Source organism: Schistocerca americana, chromosome 2, assembly GCF_021461395.2.
Source record: "Schistocerca americana isolate TAMUIC-IGC-003095 chromosome 2, iqSchAmer2.1, whole genome shotgun sequence".
Taxonomy (NCBI): domain Eukaryota; kingdom Metazoa; phylum Arthropoda; class Insecta; order Orthoptera; family Acrididae; genus Schistocerca; species Schistocerca americana.
In genome coordinates this window covers 781,689,997-781,714,552 of record NC_060120.1, presented here as the reverse complement: position 1 = coordinate 781,714,552, position 24,556 = coordinate 781,689,997, and positions in this window count along the sequence as shown.

The window sequence follows — 24,556 nt, the reverse complement described above, 5'->3', positions numbered from 1 at the left end:
AGTTGTATCAAAATGTTTTCCGTGGGGTTGTTCCTTCAACTTGAGCAAAAATTGATTTGTTGTCTAGTTTGTTATCTAGTGGGCTCATATGAGGACTGTACGGTGGCTGGGAAAGTTTCCCCATCCATATTTATCGAGCGTTCCTGTCACTGGTAGGGCAATAGGCGGTCTTGCAGGATCTTGCAAAACGATAACACCAGCTGTAAGCATGTCAGGCCGTCTTTCACGAATTTTTGGGCGCAAAACATTTAGCAAAAACAGCTTGTAGGACGTGCCTGTTACAGACGTCCCATGGGGCGCTCTATCTGTAGGTATGACTCCATTCATGTTGTACGCAAAGTCGCAAAGTTAATCATCAATTTCACCTTTTATGGTTGGCCGGCCGGAGTGGCCGAGCGGTTCTAGGTGCTACAGTCTGGAACCGTGTGACCGCTCGGTCGCAGGTTCGAATCCTGCCTAAGGCATGGACGTGTGTGATGTCCTTAGGTTAGTTAGGTTTAAGTAGTTCCAAGTTCTAGGGGACTGATGACCTCAGCAGTTAAATCCCATAGTGCTCAGAGCCATTTTACCCTTTTTTTACTGTTGGCGGTGGATTTTCTTAGCGCGTGGAGAGCTGGAACTTTTCCATTGTGAAGAGTACAATTCTGGTTTAAAGCCTCATATCCAGGTTTCATCAAGTGGAACAGTCCTTTTCAGAAACTGTTCTCCTCTTTTAGATAATGTCGAAACAAATATTCTGTGATTCTTTTGCGACCTGCTTTCTGCTCTTCGCTCACACCGCGTGGAACGCAGCTTGTAACGCCGGAAATGCATATCCTCCTATTTCCATCTATTGTACTATTATTTTTTTTCCCTTGTTTTGTTACCTCAAGATATGATATTTCTGTGTCTTTACATATTGTAATTGTTTTACTATTTGTATATATATATATTTATGCATTTATGTCGATGTATAATTGGTTTGTTTTGCGAATATTATTTGTGTTTTACGCTGGGTCTTGCCTAGGGAAAACTGCTATCGAACGATTACATCGATAGGTCGTGTGAAGAATCAAAGTGTGTAGGATCTTTGGTAGTGTTAACTCTGCGCGTGGAGCGCGGGCAGGGCAGTGGGAGTCTGGCTGGAGTAGCGAGTGGAGCAGGTGTGTTGTGTGACGCTCCCGCGAGTTGCCGCGCTTTCGGGGTTTGGCAGCATGTAATTGCGCTCGACTCGCGATGATAGTTTCTGACATGGTGTCGCGGACGGGAAGCATTAGCTGGCGCACATCAAGAGCCCGTTTCGCCTGGTGACCGTGTCGAGAAGAAGGCGCGCCAACATCCAGCTTCTGCAACAGCGACGGCCGACAATGAGTGACTGTCGCCACCTCCTCGATCGACGGCTTCAAACCTTCAATCAACCAACAAGGAAGACTAAAAGCACGTAAAGTTTCAGAACTGTATGGCAGACCTCAGCTTTTCAAATTGTTCCATTTGCCTCGCAAAATTACAGCAACTTAGCATGAACCTTTGTTGCTCATTGTCCCAATTGCATTGCCAAGCAGGGTCCCTTCCTTTTCCGAAATGAACCCGAGTGTCGTTGAAATTCAAACGCCAGCATTAAAATAATATAATTAGATTTCACTGCTTTAATTTCAAAGTTCAGTAGCTGGCTACAATATTTAGATTACACGAGCACAAATTTAGAGTGCGAGTTTTGTTAGCATATTTTAGCTTACCTGTGACTGCAGCTCAGCTTGGTACGTACTAAATTTTACTATTGTTAATAGTTCAGAATCATTTAATTCAAGTTCAAAGTTAAATCTCTTGTTTCTAAATTGCGTAGAGTCAAGTTGCTTTTGAAATGATTGTTGAGGTAGTCCAAGACTAACCGTATTTTACTGGATTTCGATGTGCTTCAGAAAGAAAGCACTATTAACTTCAGTCACTAAATTAACTTTCGATTTTCCGGTTTTATTAATTCTTTTGCTAAATTAAGTCAGAGTGTAGCGAAATTTATTACTTCTGACAAACTTTCAGTTTTCACACTACACGTGTCAACCTTCAGTTGCCACGCTTCTAGTGTTAATTATATGTGTAATAACCTTTCTTTTTCAGTTACTATAGTAATTGTCCTTAGGACTGGCGACCGTGATTTCCCCCAAATCTCAAATATCTAATTACCGCTAGTTAATTGCTAACGTAACGGCCGCACATTTACTTTCTTTATTAACTTTACCCCTTTTCAAAATTAATTTCCACCAGTTTCATTTGCATTTTTCCTTTCATTTAGATGTAACCCTTTCCTCCCTCTTTACCGATAGATTAACTTCGGTGACGATTGCTTTTCCCAAATTTCCATTAGGTACACGCGGTTTAATTTTTCACTGTCATTAAGGTCGATAAGTGAGGGGGGAGGTTACAAGCTGGCAGTAACTTTTCCGGTCTTTAACTTTTCATTTACGATTCTGTAAATCTAAGTGACAGATATTCTGGCCTCATACGCAATTTACCCATTCTTTTCGTCGATACTCTCTCAAAATGCCGTTAACAATAACCTGAGAGGTCTGTTGCGGCTGATGGTCTTCCACTTCTTGGGTTGCCCTCAGTGCTTACAAGATCTTCATGGGAAGGAGCAGACCACTATGATACTGTGCTACAGTCCGCTACACTATTCCCATACATCCCCCTCAAAGCGTTGTAAATTTTCGTTGGATGCTTTCCACTTGCGGATTATGTTTTGATGTAGGCACTCCAGTCATTACATGTAATCCGACCTGATTCGGTTTCAGCTTCTACTTTAAAACTAAATTACTCACGACACAGCCAACAGAACCGGCAGACAGTCTATATGAACGTCACGCCTAACGTCTCGCTCACAGCTGACATTAATTTCAACTTGATCACGCTACTGTAACGGTCGTGCACGCCTTTTGAAATGACCTTCGCGCGATATGACATTACACCATCACGCATCGTAACAGACCAGACGATGTACACTGACATCTGCTTGACAGCGTGTTAATCCGCTTTTGGATCGAAATACAGCAGCTGTTCTGCGAGCTGTGGATACGAAAGGTCCTTTGTACGTTTCCAGAGATATATGGCACCAGATGTTTATGCAAGGGTCACGTCGCTCCCGGGTTCCCGGGTTCGATTCCCGGTGGGGTCAGGGATTTTCTCTGCCTCGTGATGACTGGGTGTTGTCCTTAGGTTAGTTAGGTTTAAGTAGTTCTAAGTTCTAGGGGACTGATGGCCATAGATGCTAAGTCCCATAGTGCTCAGAGCCATTTGAACCAAGGGTCACATAGTTCTCCTAAATTATGGGCCGGTTGTTTGTGGGAGCGGATCTGGCGCCCGATAGAGTCGCAGATGTGCTACCACTGTAGAACCGTCCTCACTGTGTGACAAGGACAATTATCTTGCTATAAAATGCCATCGACATCAGCCATTAGGGGGATGAAAGCAAACCCGCAGTACCAGACGTTATGGTGCCTTCGTTTACTGCCATAGGTCCTATTCAGGGTGTTTCCTCAAGAGCGTGCAAAAATTTAACAGGACGCAGACGATGCTCCACTGAACAACTTCAGGCAAGGCACCTGAGGTGGAAGAAGCCAGCTTAAGAAGGTAACAGCAATAAAATAACATTACTGTGCACTTTTTATTTACATTGGTCACAGTTAACTGCAAATACCGTCACTGACGCAATGAAAGTACCATTTTTACTGTATCTTACAAAATGTGGTGAAACTGACGGAAATCGATAACAATGCGAGCGTGGCATCAGCGAGCAAGATTCTGACGCAGGTGACTTCAGATTCCCCATAGGAAGTAATCAAGAGGATTCAGATGAGGTGACCTCGCAGGCCATGGGGTAGGTCCTCCCCTTCCAATCCAGCGACCAGGAAATACAGCATTGAGATATTTGCGGACATCCACACTAAAGACAGGCGGTGCACCGTCATTTTGTAGCCACATCCTCTCACGTACGTCCTCCAACAACTCAGGTTGAACTCTTTGCACGAACCTCAAGTACAGGTGGCCATTCAGACGGCAAGGTAGAAGATATTGCCCAATAAGCTTGTCGCCTACAATGTTGGCACAGGTATTTACATCAAACGATACTTGATGGCTCGACTCCACTAAAGCGTGAGGGTTTTCCTCATACTACACATGGCTGTTCCTGCTATTCGAAATACCATTACTATCAAGTGAGGCCTTGTCAGTAAACAGCACGATTTGGAGGAGATCTGGTCGATCAATCCTTTGTTGGAGCAACCACTGACACAATGCAACCCTTTTGGTATAAAGTCAGTCACTAGCATTGCATGGACTCTTTGTGGGAGATATGGGTGTAATTGTTGTTCTTGGACTACTGGCCACACGCTAGTATGTGCAGCGCCCATTTAACGTGCAATACGACGAGTACTCTGTAGTGGGGTCCGCCGCAACATTTTCCAGCAACTCCTCTTCACAATCGGGAGTTGGAATGGTCCTCATATTGTCAGGTCCCTCGTTTCTGCTTTCCAATGAACCAGTCTCCCGCATTCTTCGATCGAGAGAAATAGCCACTCGTCGTGACGGAGGATGCCTGTTAGGAAATCGTCCCCTGTACAGCCTTTCAGCAACGTATTTACCTCTACACAAGGTGCATGTCAGTGAGTTGTGCGATACTGTACCGGTACCGCTCCATCGTATTGTACTGTACGGTTGTGGACAAAACGAGCGAGACCCCTCGCCTTTTCGTTATGCTGATCCGCACAGCTTTAAAGTCTGCTGCACAGCATAACAGGCAAGGCGAATCATGAATAGAGACAAGGGGAAATGAATTAGGCGTCCTTCCTCTTCCGTAACATCAAATATATTTCAGTTATTCTTTCTTAAATGGACTGCGCAGAAAATCATTCACCAGAAGTGAATAACTTTTAAGTAACACCGGATGATATTAACAGCTTGCCGGCGCGAGTTAGCAGTGCGCTCAACGGCGTCATATCGCGGACCGCGCGGCTGCTTGCGCCGTCAGTTCGAATCCTTCCCCGGGCATGGATGTGTGTTAGGTTAGGTAGGTTGAAGTAGTACTAGGTCTGATGACCTAAGCAGTTTGGTGGCATAGTTCTTAGAGGCATTTTTTGATCTTTCGCGTAAATTTTCTTTACATAAATGGCCGTATCTTTAGATTGCGTTGAGATAGCTCACTTTTTTACACCACCAAGGGACCATATACCGCAGGAAGTGTGATACATTTCCGCTTATTATGTCCACCCGTACTCGAGGTAAACGGGTTTTAAGGGTTGGGTAGACAAATAGACGGTCAAGAAAGTGATACTAATAAGGTCCCATTTTTAACGATTTACGTGACGAAATCCTAACAACGAAGATGAGGGCCGCATAATAATTTCCCCTACTCTTTATTCGAAATGTTCCAGTTGCAGTCGATACATCAGAATATTAATCGCAGCTACGCTTTCGATCCAAATCACGTTTACAGGAATGCAAATAAAATCCATTTGCCTATACACGTGGTAATTCAGATACCACTATTAATGCCACCGCGTTTTAGATGTGCGAGGAACACTTCGGCTAATGAACGTTTTCTGGCTGTGGCAAGTCTGATGTAGAATTCGAAACATTGTAGAATACGTTTGGCAGCTACGTCGCCGTTTATTTCCTGGGGTGGTGCAGAATTATCCTACTAAATTTACTCGCTAATAACAGATTTTCGTTATTTCGATAAACATCCCGAATGATTGTCACATACGCGGTGACATAAAGGTAGATAATACATGTTTTTGAGTCCAGAAAGCTCTATGCAACAGAAACTGCAGATCATTTTGCCATTTTCATTGCGAAATTGCCGGCTTATTCATGTCTGGGGTAATAATAGAGGGCTGTTTGCCTGGGTTGTCTGCCAGCGTAGCGAAAGGTGTTTGCTACTGCAAGGGGGTCTGGTTTGTTTACGGTTCTAATCTCGATGCAGGCAGATAGACTATCAGTAAAGGAATTTTAAGAAATCCTCGCGTCCCCAATACGTTTTATCGCTACCTTCATTCTGTACCGGCGCCCTGTGGATGTCGATATGAAACTCTCGTAGAATTTCATACATGTTACTGCCTACGTTTTTCCGCTTCTGTCAGTAATTAAATTGACTTAAGTGTGGCACTGAATGATTTTTAACTGAATTTCGTTATGAATCTTCACGCATTGCTAAATTTCCGGACTTTCATGGAACGACAGCAACGGTAATCCAGTAAGACTGGTCTGAATGTTGATATAGACCATTTCGCTGCCGAATGCGCATGATATTTTGCTAATTCGCAACGATCTGTGTTAATTTGTCATACTAAAACGGTTATGTTATCTCGATAAGCTGAAATTAATTTTTATTAGTACAGTTTGTACTAATTAGCGTTTCTTCTTTCATTTATATCTTATATTTAGGTGTTGTGGTTAACACACTAATCAGCATTAATATAGTTTTACACATGATTGAAAACAGTCTGACAAAGTTCGGATAGTTTTTCAATTTCACTCCTGTGCATAGTATGTTGGTAGCACTTCGTCGCCTTGCCTGTTATGCTGTGTAGTAGACTTTAAAGCTGTGCGGATCAGCATAACGAAAAGGCGAGGGGTCTCGCTCGTTTTTCCGACTGTGCGTCTCTGAATAGTACTGAGTAATGAATGGGTCTGTCGTTAGTTCATAGCACGTTCTGTCATGGGACAACGTAAATACGATACAAGAAATTCACCTTATGGACAAGTGAAGTAAACATAACCTGCATCATGACTTCCTAGTAATCAGCCTCGTCTTTCTTGTTTCCGTGCACGAAATAAAGAATATACATGTAAATAAAAGCACAGTACGTGAAAACGTGCACTCATGTTAGTTGTAAATAAGCTGGAAAACAGAAATACTAGACAAAGCGGTAGACAAGCTTACTTCCATGTCTCCTTAAGCTGGCTTCTCCGACTGCAGGATCTTTACCTTAAATTGTTGAGTGGAGCATTCTCTATGTCCTGTTATATTTTTGCACGCTTTTCGCAAACAGCCTGTAGAAGCCCAGACGAATGTCTCTCATAGCGTGAGACTGTACTCACAGGCCTTAGACTGTGGCACTGTACACGTTTTAAGTAGGTGTTCTCCTGGCTAACGGGGTACCTAGAGGCGACGGTCATTGTATGAAACGTGACACATTGCCATTGATCTACAGGCGCCACTGTAATTGTAATGGAAAATGTTGTTGGGCTAACATACACTATGTGATCAAAAATATCGGCACACCTGGCTGAAAATGACTTACAAGTTCTCGGCGCCCTCCTCGGCAATGCTGCAATTCTACGTGGTGTTGGCCCACCCTTAGCTTTGATAACAGCCTCCACTCTCGTAGTCATACGTTCAATCACATGCTGGAAAGCTTCTTGGGGAAAGGCAGCCCATTCTTCACGGAGCTCTGCACTGAGGATAGGTATCGATGTCGGTAGGTGATGCCTGGCACGAAGTTGGCGTTCCAAAACATCCCAAAGGTGTTCTATAGGATTCAGGTCAGGACTCTGTGCAGGCCAGTCCATTATAGGGATGTTATTGCCATGTAACCACTCCGCCACAGGTCGTGCATTATGAGCAGGTGCTGGATCTTGTTGAAAGATGCAATCGCCACCCCCGAATTTCTCTTCAACGGTGGGAAGCAAGAAGGTGCTTAAAACATCAATGTAGGCCTGTGCTGTGATAGTGCCACGCAGAACAACAAGGGGTGCAAGCCACCTCCATGAAAAACACGACCACACCATAACACCACCGCCTCCCAATTTTACTGTTGGCACTATACACGCTGACAGATGACTTTTATCGGGCATTGCCATACCCACACCCTGCCGTCCGATCACTTTATTGTGTACCGTGTTTCGTCATTCAACGTTTTTCCACTATTCAATCGTCCAATGTTTACGCTCCTTACACCAAGCGAGGCGTCGTTTGGCATTTACCGGCGTGATGTGTGGCTTATGAGCAGCCGCTCGACCATGAAATCCAAGTTTTCTCACCTCCCGCCTAACTGTCATAGTACTTGCAGTGGATCCTGATGCAGTCTGGAATTCCTGTGTGATGCTCTGGATAGATGTCTGCCTATTACGCATTACGACCCTCTTCAAATGTCGGCGGTCTCTGTCAGTTAATAGAAGAGGTTGGCCTGTACGCTTTTTTGCCGTACATTTCCCTTCACGTTTCTACTTCATTGTCACTACGGGAACGGTGGACTTAGGGATGTTTAGGAGTATGGAAATGTCGCTTACAGACATATGAATCAAGTGACAGCCAATCACCAGACCACGTTCGAAGTCCATGAGTTCCTCGCAGTGCCCCATTCTGCTCTCTCATGATGTTTAATGACTGCTGAGGTTGCTGATATGGAGTACCTGGCAGTAAATGGCATCACAATGCACCTAATACGAAAAACGTATGTTTTTGGGGGTGTCCGGTAACTTTCGATCACATAGCAGGAGTACGTAGGGACCGTCTGCTACGGAGCCCAATGTTTGCATGTCCGCCGAACAGAGCACCTTGAAAAACTTGTGCCTGCAGTAGCGTTGTGCTCTGTCGTCTGACCTGCCGCACATCGCCATCCACACTGCTTTACAGAGTAGGTAGATCTCCGATATGGAGTTTCTGTGATGAGATGTGGACGTCCAACACCTTGTCGCCTATTCTCGGTTTCAACGTTCTTCAACCACTTACCACAGATGCTCACGACAGTAGCATTCTAAGAAAAAAATGGTTCAAATGGCTCTGAGCACTATGGGACTTAACATCTGTGGTCATCGGTCCCCTAGAACTTAGAACTACTTAAACCTAACTAACCTAAGGACATCACACACATCCATGCTCGAGGCAGGATTCGAACCTGCGACCGTAGCGGTCACGCGGTTCCAGACTGAAGCGCCTAGAACCGCACGGCGACACCGGCAGGCAGCATGCTAAGAACTGACATGCCGGTAATGAGATGCTCGTTCCTAGGATCCGCGTGATATCAAGCTGCCCTTTTCAAAGTCGTTTATGTCAGAGACGTTTCCCATTTGCAGTCCATATCGTCGCTTGTACTGCTCCCCATACGTCTCTAATACGCTTAAGTTGTCAGAACACGGAACTACACAGCTGATGCCGCCGTGCACGAAGAAGGGATATGCAGCTTCGGCGGCACACGGAACGAGCTGGTTAACTTGATTTTGCGTTCTAGGCGCTCTCCAGTGGTAGTTGGCTTTATTTGACTCGCAAGAGGTACAGTATGTTCAAGCAAATGGACGCGCGTAAAATTCCTACGTTAGCCGTATTAAAAAGCACGTTTCCTCCCTTGCCTATATGCTGGTCACGTTGTTCCTACTGTGGTATACATAAATAGGAACTTCACTCTCAGTGAACACGTTGTGGCATTACATGAGTATGTCCAATATAGTCGGATCTACTTTGCGTCACGTGAGTATAGGGGAGTCGAAACAAGTCGGGACCCATGACGTCATATCAACTTGAGATTTTTTTTATACATGTGATTTATTTCTAAATTTTATTGATTATTTACAAAGAATTTAATTAAGTACAAGATTTAATAGGTAATGAGTTTTAATGAGATAGAAATAAATATGTTTTGACATAGCAAATCACCTTGTTCATTATGCATGATATGTTTTCTCTTTGTAAGAACAAAAACCTCCGTATTGCTCGAGTGCGCGATCAAGTAGTCGTCCAGTGCGGATCTTCTTTAACTTCCATAACCCGGAGTTGATTTAAAAATCATTCTAGGGAACCACTGCCCGACTTTGGCGCCATCAAATCGCGCGCGAATTCTCAAATATCGGCGTGGAGTTTAAGATACGCTGCTGGATATCGGGCGTTATCGTCGCGTGTAGGATTAAGTAACATTAACCGCAATTTACGGACATCAGCCTGATAATAACTATCAAAGACTTATATGAGCGGCATAGTAATCGTCTTGATGCTTAAAGCAAGCGAGAAGCTATTTACTGTCGGGATACGGCAAATATCAATCATTGCATAGTCAGTTTGTTGATACGTTGCTTAGCAACTCATAAACGGACAGTAATATAATTACTGAAACGATCTTTTAAGTATCAATGACTACAACACACATATCAGAAACTAATTACTCTAACTGTGAGTGTCTTCTGGATTGGATGAGGTTTTTTTTTATTTTAGCTAATTGGTATTAATAAACTTCTTTCGCGGTTGAACTTCATCAATGTCATGCTCATTCAGATTAGTAGAACGGTAGATAGTACTAGCTACACTACTATTTATAGTTTTAAAAGAAAAGACAGAACATACCTGTTTTTCTTTTGAGACATGTTTGTACTTCAGTCATCAGTCTTCTTAGACCAGAGGCACGGGTGCCGCTCCCGCACAGCACTAAGATATCGTGGATCACCACACACGTGCCCCCTTCTCACTACATTTCTGCATTGAAAACTCTGAGATATAGCTGCGGTACGAAGAAGGAAGAAAGAAGAGGAAAGATCAGCGAAAGAAACGGAGCAAAGAGAGATGGGGAGGTCACATCGTAATAAGGCGAAAAAGGAAAAAATTATGTTCAGTGAGTAAGAACGTCAGCTTTTAGAAGTTCACCAGATTTAACAAACTCACTCCGACAGAGAATGTACTTATATTTACATGACATAAAGTAAGACAGAAATAATTTCTGTTAATTCCTTATAAAAGTCCCACAGTCTTTTATAAAACGTAAGGGTAAAAAAGTAAATAAACAAAGTAGATTCAGAACGACTGTCTCGACCTAATGCCTGTTTCGCAATGTGGAACGCTAGCCTGTAGCTTCAGCAAAAGCGAGTTTGTATTTCACGTTATAGTCTTCTATCGGCTTTAATCGCCGAAATGTTACTAATTAACAGTTAATTGTAACGTAGCTAAATAAGAACACAAGAACGACATGTTTTTCATGAATCTACAATTTGTCGTTGCCTTAAAACGGTTTACTCTCATCACACGCGAGCTATAAGCGATAATAACCAAAAACGAAAATTCTTTAACCATCAATACCACGTTTCTCGAAGTTTTGTTATAACAAATCGAACCAATAAGGATTCGTTCCCAAGACATTCAATGTGCCGGTGCTTAGAAACAGCATATATTCATGGAATGTAAGGTAAAACTCACCGAATATGGGCTTCTAGTTAGTACTACAAATACAGTATGGCCTCTTGATTTCTGTGGGCCTTAAACTTTCTGATTGTGACGTAGGGAGCGTTCTAGCTTCCTATTGGTTCTGACTTCGTGACATATTGCCCAAATATTGCAGAACTTCTGCTTTGCGCTGTGAAATGGCTCCTCGCCGTGAAACAGCAGGAAGTGACGTCACAAAACTCGTGGAGCGCCACATCAATGTTATCAAACTCGTGCCTATGTCAGCGGCATTATCTGCTTTTCTTACCGCGTCAACTGTCCACAGTGTCAGGAGGTGGCATTATGTCTCGCAGTGGTTAGACACTAGACTCAGCACGCTGAACGGTGACAGTAACGGAGTGTTTAATTAAGCCTTCAAAACGGATGGATGGAAATTTTTATCAGAGCGATTTTAATAGACAACGTCTGGATTGCACGAGGGGCTTTCAGTAAGTAATATAACACATTATTTCTCTGAAAGCAGCTTCGTTTTATTTAGGATTCCAATACACCAAATTGTTCGTCACTCTTTTGGCTACAAAACCCTATTTTTCAACATTATCTCCATCTATGCTGCGCTGAGTGGCCGCGCGGTTTGAGGCGCCATGTCACGGATTGCGCGGCCCCTCCCGCCAGAGGTCAGAGTTCTCCCTTGGGCATGGGTGTGTGTGCTGTTCTTGGCATAAGTTAGTTTAAATAGTGTGTAAGTTTAGGGACCCATGACCTCAGCAGTTTGGTCCCTTAGGAAATCACACACATTCATCCATTCCATCAACGCGACGACCTTACGCCATATTACTGGGGAGAGCCTGTCTTCCCACATGGTACCACTCTATCGGTCAGCGTCGGAGCCAACTTCTTGCTGCATCAGTAATCTCCCCATCACCTACGCACCGCTTCCCAAGGCGTGCAGTAGTGACTGGGCCAAACACATAGTAGTCGGAAGATGCAGATGCTGTAGAGTGGATGAGGAACTCCTCTTGGGTGCACAGACATGTGTTAGACCTTGTGTTGTCATGGAGAACTAGAAGATCGTTTTTTCAGTTTCCTGCGGATAGCACAATATGCTTCAGAGTTGATCGTTGCACCATGAGGGAGGACATCAAACAGAGTAACCCTTTCAGTGGCCCAGAAGACCGTCGCTTCAATTTTACCGGCTGAGGGTGCGGCTTTGAAATTTTTCTTCGTGGAGAGGTGGTGCGAGGTCGCTCCGTCCATTGCCGTTTCGCTTCCATTTCGAAGTAATGAACCTACATTTCGTCGCCTGTGACGATGTCCAAAAAAACTTGTCACGAACCCCCTCGTAACGAATAATTAATTCCGCACAGAGGGTCCTCCTTTGCTCTTTATGCTCTCCTGTTAGACACGAGGAACCCAACGCGCACACATTTTCGAGTGCCCAAACTGGTGGCTGAGTGTGTCAGCGCTACCAACGCAGACGTCCAGTTCAGCAGTGAGGTGTCTGTCTGTGATCCGTCGATCACCTCGAATGAGAGTGTCCGCATCTTCAAACACTGCTGGAGCAACAGCTGTGTGCGGCCGGCCGGCAGGCTGGATATCGGACAGGTTTTCCCGAACTTCTTGTGATGACAGACGCCTCGCCCAAAGACTCACTGTGCTGTTGTTCCCTCTCGGGTCTCCGTAAACATTCTGCAAGCACCTCGAATATCTGCGATGCTCTGGATTTTCGCTAAAAGAAACTCAATGACAACTCTCTGCTCCTCCGTTACAGACGCCAGTTTGAAGGCTACGATAGCGCTACCACCTATCGGAACTTTATGAAACTATACGAGGTTAAGCGGAAATATTCCACGATGTCTCACAGTAAATTCCGCATTTTTTCAACCGTAAATGACCAAGAAAAAAATGCTTTCGATTACATACAGAATGTAAGTTCGTAGTTCACATTACTGTTATGTTGTCATACAGGCCATAGGGGTTGTACACCCGTTGAAGAGTACATTGTACGTGCGAAAGTAGAACGGAAATGCTCACAAATCAGTTGCTAAGTACTTACCGACGAAATTGCAAAATATGACATTGATTCACGGTGGAAGATAAATACTGTAGTATTTTTTTTCTTTCAGAAAAGTTTTTCAACAGTTCTTAAGCACAAGAATCATGCTGTATAACCGATTCCACAGCAAACATCCTGCCCCAGCTGCATTTTCGTAAGTTATTGTATGTTCAGCTAAACATAATGGTCACAATTACCTTGGAGAAATATGCTGCACGCAAGTACACTTATAATTAAACCTCCTTCATTCCGAAATATAGCGAAGTATGAGGTACTGAACTTATACTGAATGAAATGTTCCGTTAGTAGACATCAGCTTATTGTTACACGCATGAAAGATATTTGGCTAATGAGAATAAAATAGGTTGACCTTATCTCGGAATTTTGATCCGTAAGGGACCTTGGAGCGTCTTCGTCACGATGTTAAGATTCTTGGGGGTCCATCTACCACAAAACGGCCACCCAGCACGAAAGAAAGGGAATTTCATGTTTACTAAACACCGTTACTCATCCCCTTTGCCAGCGGCTGAGTTAATTTAGAGTTTTTAATTAAGGACTTTAATTACAAACAGAGCCCTCTTCCTCGTTTGTTTAGGCTGCAAGAAACAGTGTTCGGTCGTCCTTTGTGTGGTTTTGTTTTTTCGGCCTGTCGTAAATTGCTTAGGAAGCTGTTGCAGATTCAAAAAACAGATGCGTTCGCGCCAGTGACATTTTTTCCGTATTAAAAAGCATTTAAGAGGATAGCACTTGGTTTCACAACTGCTTGCTGTATGCGAAATTTACTCTTCATTAGACGTAAGCGGTCGAAATGACAGAAAAACCGAACAGCAGATAAAAGTCGCATGGTTCCGAGAACAATTTCCCAGGAACCGAGTGTTACAATTAGAGTTGCGCTCTACATAAACGTAGTAAATGGTAGGATTACCGATAGTATTGGTAACATTGGTAGGGAAAGAAACACAACTGAATGTTGCAGAGGAGCCCCACTGTATTTTATATCCCTACAAAATATAAATTGGATTTTATATGTAAATAAAATGGGCTGTGCACGTACCTTCTGTGCTTTTATGTACCCAAAACACTTCTGATGCAAATACAGTTTACGTGCACAAACAAGAAAGGTGCATAAAATTTATGTTATCTTGTACTCAATAGACATATTTCACTTTTTGGTCAAAGGCAAGAGTTTCCTGTTATAATTTATTTCGAAAACCGTTCAGCAATAATATAAACTTTTTTATGTAAGCTCGATGAAATATTGAAGCGATATCTGATATGTTCTTGTTCTGCATTTCTTAATTTTACTCCTTTTGAGTGCTATATGATAAATCTAGTTTTTTGTTTTACCACAACAACCCTATGTTTCACGTTGCAAAACAACAGTTTTCTACTAGAACCTGAAGTAAACAATGACAAGTTCAGTTATGCTATAAATGCTGTTTATTTTTGAATAATAGACAGGAGGATAACTGTGTAGAACGATAGTGTCCCGAGGGTACGCGGCTCTTTATATATCCACACTCAGTTTCTAGATGGTTTACCGCTTTCAGTTTGTGGGGGAATCTTTCAAGACGCTGACCGCATACGAACACAATGCTACTGAAATGCGGTAAATCCTGATGGGTATGCAACACACGTAACGTACTGGTAATGCAGTTACAATCTTAACTGACCAAAGCTGCTAGAAAATCTGCCGTAGTCAACGCTTACTTACCATAGTCTACGGCAGCCTTCGGCAGTTTTACAACTGTAGTTACAATCGACTGGTGCCTGTGAGAATTTTTATTTTACGTGCTCTGTTGGTAACCACGAAGTCTCATTTTATTATGAGCTCACGCTTTTTAGAAGTAATTTTTTCTCTCCTGAGATCAATATTTTTCTGGTTCCTGAAGCAGATACAGAATGAAACGTGAGTAAATACTTGTTCGGAAATGTCTTACATGTGTCGATAGGAACGGAAGTTCGTTTTAATAACATTTCTTCTTACGACTTAGCAACTGTATTTGTTTGAAATACCGAGCGAAGAGGCGTAGTCGTGAGATAATAGACTCGCATTTGAGAGGACGACAATTTAGATCTTCTTCTGGCCAACCGTGATAGGTTTTTCGAAATTTCCATAAATCGAATAAGGCAAAAAAATGGCTCTGAGCAGTATGGGACTTAACATCTGAGGTCATCAGTCCCCTAGAACTTAAACCTAACTAACCTAAGGACATTACACACACACTCATGCCCGAGGCAGGATTCGAACCTGCGACCGTAGCAGCAGCGCGGCTCCGGACTGAGTGCTTAGAACCGCACGGCCACCGCGGCCGGCTACTTTGCAGTATGAGCTCATGCTCCGTCTCTAATGATCGCATAATCGCCAGGGAGGTAACGCCAAATTTTTCATTCCTTTTATTTGATATAAAACGGGCATCAAAACTGTGTTGGCTTCTATGATAAGAGTCAGTTAGTATGAAAGACTTTTGTTTATGGTATCAAATAACTCACTCCTATCTTAGTCTTATTTTTACTTCTGACACGTTCCGCTGCAGAGCATTTTCAGTTCTTTGGTACAAGAAACGACAGTAGAATGGACGGAAACAGGTTTTGTACAGTAACGATATGTAGCGTAAGTCTTGATGACGCAATGAGTTACGTACCTTAATGGACACACACCGAACAACCTTACTGAATGTCAGCGGCCAAATTCGCTCACGCTGCTTGGCATGTTACAAAGTACAGGTTAGGTCTGAGGCAAAAGTCACTCATTGAACTTTGATCTCTCATGTACACTTTTAATTGAACAGTTTATAAACGTTCATTAAATGTAATACAGCTTATAAGCCTTAGTCGATTGTACATTAAAAACTGAGAATCAAGTTACTATTTTTATTTAGTTGAGCGCTAATCTGCGGCATAATCTATGCAGCATCATTAATGATATTAACTACGAGGCATGTTTCTTAAGTAAGTACCATTTTGAAATTTAAAAAAGACGTGCTAAGATATCTCAATAATTTTATTTTTACATGATAGCCTGTACCTTAATCTACGCAGTGACGCCATTACAGTCTGATTCTTCGTTGTTTACGTTGTGTACTGAGTGTTTAAGGTGCCTCCGATAATTGTGAGTCCCGCCGACTGTGAAGTACGAGTTGTTATAATATTTCTTAGTGATAAAGGACTAAAAGTGATCGATATTCATCGTGAGATCTGTGCAGTTTACGGAGGTAACATTATGAGTGATGGAATGGTAAGAAAGTGGGTGAGAGCATTTAAAGATGGCCGCACAAATGTGCATGATGAACAACGGAGTGGGCGTCCTTCGGTCGGTAATGAAAGTTTGGTGCAGGAAGTGGACAATAAGGTGAGAGAAAACAGACGCTTTACGATTTCCTCGATGCGGGATGACTTTCCTAATGTTTCTCGTTGTGTTTTGTATGACATTGTGACCGAGCACTTGAATTACCGAAAATTGTGCGCACGTTGGGTACCGAAAATGTTGACGGATGTGCAGAAAACCAAACGTTTAGACAGTGCACTGACTTTCCTTGAGCGATACTACAACGACGGTGATGATTTCTTAAGCCAAATTGTTACGGTCGATGAAACATGGGTCGCCTACGTCACACCAGAATCACAGCAACAGTCCATGGAAGTTGAGCAAGGACATCGTTTTGCTGCAAGACAATGATCGTCCGCATGTGGCGAATCAGACCAAAGATCTCACCACATCTCTTCGATGGGAAACTCTAGATCATCCTTCCGTACAGCCCCGATCTTTTGCCCAGTGACTACCATCTGCTCCTGCATTTGAAGAAACACCTGGGCGGTCAGCGTATTAAAGACGACGAAGTCAAAACAGTGGTGATGCAGTGGTTAACAAGTCAGGCGGCAGACTCCTATAAGGAGGGTATTCAAAAACTGGTACAAAGTTATGACAAGTGCCTTAATATTGACGGAAATTATGTAGATTAAGGTACAGGCTTTCATGTAAAAATAAAATTATTGAGATATCTTAGCATGTCTTTTTTGAATTTCAAAACGGTACTTACTTAAAAAAAACACGCCTCGTATTTACGTCGACATGTCTGGATGGAATCATAATTAGTTTTACGTAGAGTACTTTATGGCATTGGCTCCTTGCCTAGCTTGCATTTATCGCGAATCTCTCTCCCAGCGCGAAGTCCCAAGCGACTAGAGAAAGGAGCAGGTGACTCCTGCGTATAAGAAGGGCAAAAGAACGGACCCACAAAGTTATAGACCAATAACCCCAACGTCGGTGCGCTACAGAATCCTTGAACGTATTCTCAGTTCGAATATAATAAATTTTCTTGAGGCCGAGAAGCCTACGTCCTCGAATCAGCATGGTTCATCGCCCGGTGCGAAACTCAGCATGCCCTTTTCTCACAACCATGGATGAAGGGCAACAGGCAGAATCCATACTTCTAGATTTCCGAAAAGCATTTGACATGGTGCCCAACTGCACGCTGTTAAAGAAGGCACGAGCACATAGAATAGTTTCCAAGATACGGGAGTGGCTCGAATCCTTCTTAGGTAATAGAACCTAGTATTTGTCCTCGATTGTGAGTGTTTATCAGAGAGAAGGTTACCGTAAGGAGTGTCCCAGGGATGGGTGATAGGACCGCTGTTATTTTCTTTACACACAAATGATCAGGCTTCAGGATGGGTAGCAAACTGCGGTTGTTTGCTCATGATGCTGTGGTGTATGGGGAGATGTCGAAGTTGAGTGATTGTAGGAAGATGCAAGACGACTTAGACCATATTTCTAGTTGTGTTAGGAATGGCAGCTAGCTGTAAATGTAGAAAAATGAAAGTTAATGCAACTGAGTAAGAAGACAAACCCATAATATTCGAATACAGCATTAGTAGTTTACTGCTGTGTAAACAGTAACTTCGTTTATAGACCTTGCCGTAACGCTGAAAAGATATACGAAATGGGACGAGCATGAGTGGATTGTGGTAGAGAGGGCGAATGGTCGACTTTCTTTATTGGTTGAATTTTGGAAAAGAGTGGGCCTTGTGTAAAGGAGACCGCATACAGGCCCCTTGTGCGACCTGTTATTCAGCACTGCTTCAGTGTTTAGGATTCGTAACAGGTCGGATTAAAGGAAGGTTTCGAAGCATTGAGAGGCAGACTGTTACGTTTGTTACCGGTAGGTTAGAACACCACGCAAGTGTTGCTGAGATACTTGGGGAACTGAAACCGGAATCCCTGGAGTGAAGGCGACAGTATTTTAAGGAGCCCTATTGAGAAAATTTAGAGAACCGGCATTTGAAGCTGACTGCAAAACGGTTCTACTGCCGCCGACATACATTTCGCGTAAATACCAAGAAGATAAGAGAAATTAGGGCTCATACGGAGGCATAGATAGTCGTTTTTCCCTCTCTCTGTTTGCGAGTGGAACAGGAAAGTAAATGACCAGTAGTGGTGCAGGGAATCCTCCGTCACTCACCGTAAGGTGGCTTGTGCAATATGAATGTAGATGAACCACCCTGGCTACAACATTTCAGAATAATCTCGCTAAAAGAACACGAAAAGCTGAAGGTATTACATACGAGAAGGGAAGGGAAACTGTATTACGACCACTGGAGACAAGAGCCAATTGTTTATGAATTCCTGAAGGAGAAGATTGTGTGTAATAACTACATTAACTTAATATGTCAGTATTAATGATAACAATGCACAGAGTGACTAAGGATATAGTTGTTCGGAAACTATAATAAGATCATTGTGCAAAACCTATGTACTGTAACAGGCTGTGGAAGTCATGAATAAACCATAAGAGGTGACGTTCAGAAAATATGCTAGACAGTGCGACGGAATAGTCACCATGTGCATGGATGCGTGTGATGTCTTTAGGTTAGTTAGGTTTAAGTAGTTCTAAGTCCTAGGGGACTGATGACCTCAGATGTTAAGTCTCATAGTGCTCAGAGCTATTTTTGTTGCTGAGTTGCGGACCCTCTAGTAAAAGTCACCCAAGCAGCACTAGATGAGACGAAGACATTTGAAGAATGTGATGACGAAATGATGTTGGAGGAATGGATCCCTGCAGCCTCATTTACTACAACGTTGTCAGATGGTGATCCTGAAAAAAGAGGCCCGCAGGACATGGGCTCCGGCGAGAGTGGCCAGCCACCATTGATCTCCCAATCCTCTCTTGCTGATTGGGCAGATGAAATGGAGTCAGATAACACTCAGCACACATCGATAGCTTCTCAGTTTGCCATGGTCGGCACTGAGTCCGGAGGGCCCTCACTTTTGGGGGACCACACGCCACAGTTCAAATGGTTCAGATGGCTCTGAGGCACTATGGGACTTAACATCTATGGTCATCAGTCCCCTAGAACTTAGAACTACTTAAACCTAACTAACCTAAGGACATCACACACATCCATGTCCGAAGCAGGATTCGAACCTGCGACCGTAGCGGTCACGCGGGTCCAGACTGAAGCGCCTAGAACCGCACGGCCACACCGGCCGGCACGCCACAGTAATGCACATCATGCAGGTGAGAGGATACATGGTGACTGCCCACCCCCCCACCCCCCCACCCCCCATGGTCTTGCTCCCATCCATTGTTTCCACCCTCGACATATGTCACTCCTACCACGTAGGAACAGTCAATGTCCATAGTATCTACTCCATCATCAAGACCCGCATGTTACACATCGTGATAAGAATGAGAAACTTGGACACTGACCTTCTCGAGGAGGTCAGTGTGGAGCTGCAGTTATACCTTTATGGGTACACCATCTACAGTGTGCCATCTGGTGATGGCACAGGAAGGACGGCCATCCTCCTCCGAGATGGCATAGAAATGATAGATATGATGTATTTGCCGAATGTACTGCTCATGAGGCAGTCTGCCTTGTTAATGTCTATGTGTCCTCCAGTACTTCACACCACACTGACAGGCACGTCTTCTATTCGGAGGAGGTAGCCTGACTTTTGCAGAGAAAGACGGACCATTACATAGGGGGCGGCGATTTTAACAGTCCTGCAGCCCGAGGACCAGATACTGCATTGCGTCCCATGTCCATCTCTACACGCACTGGTACTTCATACAGTACTACGACACATGATGGCTCTTATATCGTGGGAACCAGTGCGAGTATATTCACTTAACTCGCCACTCTGTCAGTCGACTGGACCAGATATATGTCTCGCACCGCCTCCACACACCGATCAGCGATGCAGAAATCTGGCCGACGGGCTTCACGGATCATCTTGCGTGTATCTGCGCTGTCACTCTACCTCGTCAACGCACCCGATGCAGCAGATGCCCGTGGACGCTAAACGCCGCCCTGCTTCGCAAGGAAGCATGTCGGCAAGCAGTGGCTGACACATGGCGCCGTTGTCCCAGGCGCCTGCCCACGGACTCTTCCACTTTACTGTGGTGGTGGAGGTGTGTCAGACCTGTCCTCCGAAATACCGTGAGGGCATACGGAGGTGACAGATCGGACGTGGCACAGGGCAAAATCGGAGTTTTACTATACAGCGTCACATGAGCTGGCGCTGATACCGCCGTCACCCAAACGTCAGTTGGCCATACAACGCATCAAAGCCCGTCTACTCCGCATCAGGGGAGAGCAGCTAGAAGGCGTCCACGTCAGTGTGGGAGTGCAAGACTGCATCCCAAACGAAATGGTGTCAGTTGATCACATCGTGCGAGAGAGGCACAACCTCAAATGTTAGCTCATCATGGAGATAAATGCGGAGGCGGTTGGACGCGTCGAAATCAAACAGACACAGCCGATACGTTGAACCAGCACTATGACACCTTGTACATGAAAGATCTGCGGAACGTACGTGATTATGAAGAGGTGCAGCACGATTTTCCAGCCCCTACGAAAGTGGTACCCTGTTATACCATGCTGTTGACCATCACATCCGACGAGCTGACATAAGTCTTGGCACGAAGAGCGCCAAACAAATCGCCAGGGCTGGACGGTATTTCGCAGGAATTCTACCGCTCTTTTTTGTGACCTTATGGGCGACAAGTGGCTCTAAATGTTTCAAGGATTAATTCCTCTCTGATTTCACTGTCACCACGGAATTCGCAGACGGCATCCTTATCATGGTACAGAAACCGAATGGTGATTGTAAGTGGCAGGACTTTCTCCCACTCTCGCTCCTTGACACCAATTATAAGAGCTTTGCCTGCATCCTCCGCGCACGTCTTCACACCGCTATCGGAAAAGCAATCCAGATCGATCAGACCTATTTAGATGGTGTCTTCAGCATTGACACAGCGTTAGGAGCATACCGCGACGTAATAGCATTCACGGCGGTCTGCAAAAACAAGGTGCGCTGAACCGTGATTTATTTTCAAAGAATATTCTTAAGAATTTATTTTATTTACTAGCGATTCATCAAGAACATTAACACATTTAATCACACTATGTAAGCATGGAATTAGTTGCCAGGGAGTAACTGATGAAATCTTGACCAAATTCCTTTCAACAAATGGGAATTTTATTCACTTTAATTGTGCCTAAAAGCATTTTTAAAAGAAACAGATTTAAAATTATAATCAGAAAGCACCCCATAAATATCAAAGTTACAATTTATTCAGAGGCAGAAAGAAACAAGTTTTGACTGTATGAGCTTTGGGGCAGAAAACCTTCCCGCTCCCTTTTGTCACGGCCGTAGTCACGACCGCTCACAACAGCCTCTGAAAAACTACACTGGTGCAAATCTGCAACACACCAGATTACTTTAAACTAAGAGTTTTAACAATTTATACAAGCACACATACCATGCACCCCGTCCCCCCGTAGGAGGGATGGAAATGGTACAAAACACTAACAATTAAAATATTAACCTTGCCACCGAAGGTGCAACTTGATTTTAACTTCTAAGAAAAGTCTTACGGTGAAAGGGTGGCAACTTTATGTAATAAAATGATCATTTAAATAAAAACCCATGAAATGCAGTCATATAAAATTCTACAAGGTTGGCCAAACAATAGTTAAGATGCTCTACAGTACACAGATACCGCCTCTCAAGATCATAGGCAATAATATCAAAGTTTCCAAAGATCAGAACTTATTTCAGGTATTAGGCCGTTACAATCCAAGCAATAAATTCGTTAACACACCAAATCCGACAAACATGACAGAGGCAGCCACTAACGTACGGTAGATTGATAGGGAGATTACCGAACAACCTGAACCGCAGGTTGCTCTAACCCGCCCCTGCTCCACAAGGGAAAAACGGACCACTCAATTTATAAACAACTACCTTCCCGAGGGTGAGCAAATGGGGAATAATGGTGGGACGACCACAAAGCAAAACGGCTGGTGACCTCACCAAGAAAACAAGTATCAACAATCACTTAACTTCTAATAAACTGCGATTTCTCGAGAAGACCTGGCGCAGCACCCCCCCCCCCCCCTCCCAAATCGCTCTCCCGAACCGTCCGCTGCCAGCCGCTTCAACGGACGCAGGAAGGCACGCCGATCTCCCGCCTCACGGCTTCGCAGCTAGCACGGGCCAGACTGATGTGGGTTGACTCCTGTTGCTCTCGTGTCGATTGCGAAGTCACTACCCGTCGCTATACGCCACGGCCCACTGGACTCACGTGGCGACCTCGCATGCGCCGACGCTCATGACGGACAAGTCATCTTGTGTCTCAGTGCGCGACCGACCAACCGATCGATCCAACCGCCAATGACCGTTGCCTGAGCAAACTCGAGCAGACTGGCGGCCTAACGCGCAGACTCAGATGCAGGAACTAAGCCCCCATCGGGCAACCACTCGCTGAGTTCTCTTACTGGCGGAGTGGAAAGACTCTCATATTGCCGGCTTTAAAGGTTGAACCGAACGACAGACAGACACTATCTGCCTATCAAATGCGGACGAGAGACAGAGTAGCAAGCTGGGTCGAGACACTGACCCAGACTGACTGACTGGCGAGCTCATAGCGCCCCTTAAATGCACGTGCACAGGCAACCTTTCCCCTTTCCCACCAGAGGGAGACACCAAAGCTGCGATTGCCACAGCGGCGCCACCGCCAAAAACGGAAGGCGACTGCTTCACACTACCCTCTGTGGTGCGCTCTTCAAAACAGTACTTTTTACCACGGCTCATGCGCCTTTGTCGCCGTTTATTTCGACCGAATCGACCAAGGTGTCCTAGCGCAGCTTTGGAATGCATGGGCCTCTATCCAGAGTCTGCAGGGGTGGCCTTTCGACTGATCCACGAGGCGCGTTACCGCATGATGCTGAACAGTTACCAGTCTGTTCACATGGTTGTTGGATGGATACATTGCACGGGGTACGGCGGCAATTAACGGGCATCTGCATGTGAGACGTGACGTTCCGTTGCGCTGCTTTCACCGATGATGTTGTGTTCCTGGTCAGATCAGGGGATGAAATACACACTGCGCTTCAGTGGCTAGGCAAATACGGCGCAGTCGCTGGGAGCGTCATTAATATGAAGAAGACAAAATACATGAATGTCTGATGGGAGCTTCCCCAAACAACAGCGGTGCTTTTGACAAGGTGTCCGCACTCTAATGATTGGGGGTGCTGTTCTCTAGTGGTGTTCGCTGCAAGGCGGTGGCTGCGTACCGTCGACTACTATACCAGACATGCGCTCTGATACAGAGCAACAAATTGCCACGAATCGACATGCTCCTTATAAACACATTACGTCGACACCTTTCTTGTCTAAAAACTGAACTATTTCCGCGCAGCCGGCCGGGGTGGCCGAGCGGTTCTAGGCGCTACAGTCTGGAACCGCGCGACCGCTACGGTCGCAGGTTCGAATCCTGCCTCGGGTATGGATGTTTGTGATGTCCTTAGGTTAGTTAGGTTTAAGTAGTTCTAAGTTCTAGGGGACTGATGACCTCAGAAGTTAAGTCCCATAGTGCTCAGAGCCATTTAAAACCATTTTTTTTGTTTCCGCGCATGTCCTTACCTTGGCGGTTAAGATGGCAGAAGATGGACATTTCGTGAGCGCCGGTCTCATTTCGAAGGTCCGAAACGCCACCCCTGGTCTAGCGGTAGCGTCATCGGTCCAGAGTTCGAATCCTGCCACTGCTTAAATTTTGATTAATAATCAGCATTGGCGGCGGAAGACTTCTGGCATAAGAAGTCACCCTTGTTCTGTCAACGGCCTTGTCAAAAAGGGCCGAGGGCGGGACAGAGGTTCAAGGCACTCTCTTGTCCTAGGGTGGGAAACTGCCCCCAAAGGCAGAAGAATCAGCAGTGATCAACGGCATGAGGATGCGGAAGGCAATGGAAACCACTGCATTAAAGACACATAAAGTGTATCCAAAGGACATGTGGCCTGTAATTGAAAAGAGTCTTGATGATCTCTCCATTGGCAAAAGATTCCGGAATAGTCCCCCATTCGGATCTCCAGAAGT